Below are 5,305 nucleotides of genomic sequence, written 5' to 3' on the forward strand. Positions count from 1 at the left end.
AAGAAAGAAACAAAGAAAGAAAGAAACAAAGAAAGAAAGAAAAAAGAAAAATGAGTGAATGTCTGCTTTCAGGAAAATTGCCTTATATCAGAGGAGACAACTTTCATCATGAATATTTAAAATATATTACACATATATGTGTGTGGGTGTGGGTGTTACTTTGTAAATACAAGGTACATTTTTTTGGAGGAGTCACTAGCAACTAGTGGAAACAAGAAAGATCTCATGTAAAAAGTAACATTTCAGATGAGCTCTTAATAAATATCGTAATGAGAAGTTATACTACATACCACTTCTGTTAAGTTCCAGAATGCCATCATGTTTAGCCTGTAGCATCAAAGCAAGGGTATTGGTGTGAAATATTTGTTACTGGTCTAGGATCTCACTTTCAGAATATCAACAGTTAAATTAAGGTTTATATATTGCCTAAAAATTGTGTGATTCATGAGGGGCGGAGCCAAGATGGCGGCTGGTAAGCACGGACTAGAGTGAGCTCCGTACCCGAGTCCCTCCAAAAACCTATAAAAATGGCTCTGAACCAATTCTAGAACGGCAGAACCCACAGAACAGCAGAGGGAAGCAGGGCTCCAGCCCAGGACAGCCTGGATGGTCTCTGGGTGAGGTCTATTCCACACGGAGCTGGGAGCTGGGAACGGAGTGGAGCAGAGCCCAGCCTGAGCGGCGTGGACGATCCAGAACAGAAGCTGGGCGGAGGGGGCCCTAGCGCCCTGAATATGTGAGCTGCGGCAGTTACCAGACCCCTCGACCCACAAACACCAAAGACTGCGGAGAAGGTTAGTGGGAAAAGCTGCGGGAGTGGAAGGAGTTCGCTGTTCGGCTTCCAGCCCCGGGGGCAGCGGAGGTGGGGCAGCTACAGCTGTTGTTACTTCCGGCTCCAGGCCCACCTGGTGGGGGGAATTAAGGGGCGGATCACAGCAGGGGTGCACAGCCTGCCGAAGATCTGAGCCCAGTCTGGACTGGGGGTCCTTGGGGAAGGAGGAGTGCGGCTCTGACAGAGCTGGCACCTCCCCCCCAAACGTAGAACATAGAACTCTGTAATCTACAAGCAGTCATACCCCACTGAAAAACTCAAGGGTCAAGTTAGTTGGTTGGGAATATGGCCAGGACGCGAAAACGCGCCCAGATTCAGTCTCAGACTTTGGATTCTTTCTTTGGTGACAAAGAAGACCAAAACATACAGCCTAAAGAAGACAGCAAAGTCATAGAGCCTACAACCAAAGCCTCCAAGAAAAACATGAACTGGCCCCAGACCATAGAAGAACTCAAAAAGGATTTGGAAAAGCAAGTTAGAGAAGTAGAGGAAAAATTGGGAAGAGAAATAAGAAGGATGCGAGAAAACCATGAAAAACAAGTCAATGACTTGCTAAAGGAGACCCAAAAAAATACTGAAAAATACACTGAAGAAAACAACACCTTACAAAATAGACTAACTCAAATGGCAAAAGAGCTCCAAAAAGCCAATGAGAAGAAGAATTCCTTGAAAGGCAGAATTAGCCAAATGGAAAAGGAGGTCCAAAAGACCACTGAAGAAAATACTACTTTAAAAATTAGATTGGAGCAAGTGGAAGCTAGTGACTTTATGAGAAATCAGGATATTATAAAACAGAACCAGAGGAATGAAAAAATGGAAGATAATGTGAAATATCTCCTTGGAAAAACCACTGACCTGGAAAATAGATCCAGGAGAGATAATTTAAAAATTATTGGACTACCTGAAAGCCATGATCAAAAAAAGAGCCTAGATACCATCTTTCAGGAAATTATCAAGGAGAACTGCCCTGATATTCTAGAGCCACAGGGCAAAATAGAAATTGAAAGAATCCATCAATCGCCTCCGCAAATAGATCCCAAAAAGAAATCTCCTAGGAATATTGTTGCCAAATTCCAGAGCTCCCAGATCAAGGAGAAAATACTGCAAGCAGCCAGAAAGAAACAATTTGAATATTGTGGAAACCCAATCAGAATAACCCAAGATCTGGCAGCTTCTACATTAAGAGATCAAAGGGCTTGGAATGCGATATTCCGGAGGTCAATGGAGCTAGGATTAAAACCTAGAATCACCTACCCAGCAAAACTAAGTATCATGTTCCAAGGCAAATATGGACTTTCAATAAAATGGAGGACTTTCAAGCTTTCTCAGTGAAAAGACCAGAACTGAATAGAAAATTTGACTTTCAAACACAAGAATCAAGAGAAGCATGAAAAGGTAATCAAGAAACGGAAATTGCAAGGGACTTACTAAAGTTGAACTGTTTTGTTTACATTCCTACATGGAAAGATGATGAGTATGATTCATGAGACCTCAGTATTAGGGTAGTTGAAGGGAATATGCATATATATATATGCATATATATATGTTTATGTATATATATAAGTGAATGTGTATGTATGCATGTATCTATGTGTATATGTATGTATGTGTATGTATGTGTATATATATATATATGTAAAAGAGAGAGAGCAGACACAGGGTGAGTTGAGGATGAAGGGAAGATAGCTAAAAGAAATAAAATGAAATTAAGGGATGAGAGAGTAACTTACTGAGAGAGGGAGATAGGGAGAGATAGAATGGGGTGGATTATCTCCCATAAAGGTGGCAAGAGGAAGCAGTTCTAGGAGAGGAGGGGAGTGGGCAGGTGAGGGGGGAATGAGTGAACCTTGCTCTCATCAGATTTGGCCTGAGGGGGAATACCATACATACTCAGTTGGGTATCTTACCCCACAGGAAAGAAGAGGGAGGAAGATAAAAAAAAAAATAAAAGGCAGGGGGATGATGGAGTGGAGGGCAGATGGGGGTGGAGGTAATCAAAACAAACACTTTGGAAAGGGGACAGGGTCAAGGAAGAAAATTCAATAAAGCGGGATGGGTTGGGAAGGAGCAAAATGTAGTTAGCCTTTCACAACATGAATATTGTGGAAGGGTTATACATAATAATACATGTGTGGCCTAGGTTGAATTGCTCAACTTCTTAGGGAGGGTGGGTGGGAAGGGAAGAGGGAAGGGAATTTGGAACTCAATGTTTTAAAATCAGATGTTCAAAAACAAAAAAACTTTTTGTATGCAACTAAAAAATAAGATACACAGGCAATGGGGCGTAGAAATTTATCTTGCCCTACAAGAAAGGAAGGGAAAAGGGGATGAGAGGGGAGGGGGGTGATAGAGGGGAGGGTTGACTGGGGAACAGGGCAACCAGAATATACGCCATCTTGGAGTGGGGGGGAGGGCAGAAATGGGGAGAAAATTTGTAATCCAAACTGTTGTGAAAATCAATGCTGAAAACCAAATATGTTAAATAAATAAATTGCATTAAAAAAAATTGTGTGATTCCATCACTGGAGAAGTGGAAAGGGAAAACATGGAAATGAGGATCATTATTCGTAAAGTTCAGGTCCTTTTGAATTTGGAAAATTGTATTTGCTTAAAATGGCAGAAAAAGGGGCAGCTATGAAAGGACCTGGAAGAATGTAGCCCTCAAATAAAGGGTCTGGAGAAAATAACCCTGTCAGAAAAACACTCACTGAAAGGGAAAAATGATCAAAGTATTTCCTAGCACCTGATTTACAAATGACTCTATTATGGGGGCTTCAAGGTCAATACCTGGAAAACTTTGATAACTATAACTTTTTCCTGAATCTAGGGCAATCATGTATTGCCTATTTGTGGTGTGTATAACAGAAATGTGAATTGTGATTTTTCTCCTATTGCACATCCCCAATGACATCATGATGTTGGGATCAAAGTATAGTGTGTTCAGCTGTGCCTGATCAGTCTAATATGAGCTCAGAAGGCTCTCCCATAGGTCTGGTACAAGCAGTCCATTAGAAGAGGTGGGATGGAGATGACTCTGCTTTTGCACAGCTCACATTTCCTACATGCTATTGTGATTTTGCTTTGCTCATGGAACACAGTCATTCTTTGATGCAGGCATGCTCTGCTGAGCAGTCCTGTGCCAGCATCTCCCATGTCTCACAATAGAACTAAAGTTCTTCAGAGCAACCTTGAGAGTGTCCTTGTACCACTTCTTCTGAACTCCATGTGAGTCTTGGGTGAGTTCTTCCTCAAATAGTCTTTTAGGCAAGCATGCATTTGGTAGTGAGGTTACATAGCCAGCCCATCAGAGTTGTGCTCTCTATAGCAGAGTTTGAATGCTTGGCATTTCACCTTGAAAGAGGACGTCAGTGTCCACTACCTTTTCTTGCCAAGTAATCGTCAGAATATAGGTTTTTCCTCCTAAGCCAGAAGTGAGTCACTTCACACAAGGAGATCCTCCTTTGAATACAGAATAGTGTCAGTGACCAAAGAAGCAAGGCTGAAAATAGGAGAGAAGGCAGAAGAAACCAAGAAAGAAGAGACCAAAGAACCAGCAGAGGAGAAGGAACTGAGACATCCCTCTGCTTCATGAAAGTAGCCAAGCCCAGCTGAATTCAGCTGAGCAGGTGACTCATAGAAAAGCAACTAAAATGAGTCATGTCAATATAAAAAGTGACAGTACTACCTAAATTGACTGTGCTATACCATAACCATGAGGGAGATCTATTTTAGAACTAGATGAAATGCATTAGGAAGATCAAAAGATTTAAATGTAATTTAAATCTACCTGATGTGGCAGCCTTGTCAATCAGCATTTATCTGATTCAGCAACAAATGGGAGGGGACCTGACTCAGAGTTGAGTCATACAGAGTCAGAAATATATATGTAGTGTGTGTGTATATACATACACATACACATATACATATACATGTATACATACATATATATATATAAACATATATAACCATACTATGCTTATTTCCATCTTTCCTCTTTTTCTCTGAAGGTAGATAGCATCTTACTTCTAAGGTCCAAGTCTTTCCATGTTTTTCTAAATCAACCAGCTCATCATTTCGTACACCACAGCAATATTTGAACCCAGTGACATCCTATCTGAGAGACTGCCTATGAAAATTCCTGCCCCCCCCCACCAATTTTCTGCATTCCTTCTATTCTTGGCTACACATGCTTTATTTATACAAGAAAATTTTAATTTAAAATAATCAAAATTATCCTTTTTACAATTCAACAAAGTTCTCCCTTATAGTTTAAGGTCTGATATTGATGAATCTATTTCCTTTACACTTTTTTACCCTAGTTTCTTTGAAGTTCCTGACCTTTTGTTCTTCCAAATGAATTTTGTTATTATTTTTTCTAACTTAGTAAGGCAAGTTTTGGTAATATAATTGGGATGACATTGAATAAATAGACTAGTTAGGTAAAAATTCACTTTAAAAATTATTTTGGCTTTA

Source organism: Trichosurus vulpecula, chromosome 5, assembly GCF_011100635.1.
Source record: "Trichosurus vulpecula isolate mTriVul1 chromosome 5, mTriVul1.pri, whole genome shotgun sequence".
Taxonomy (NCBI): Eukaryota; Metazoa; Chordata; class Mammalia; order Diprotodontia; family Phalangeridae; genus Trichosurus; species Trichosurus vulpecula.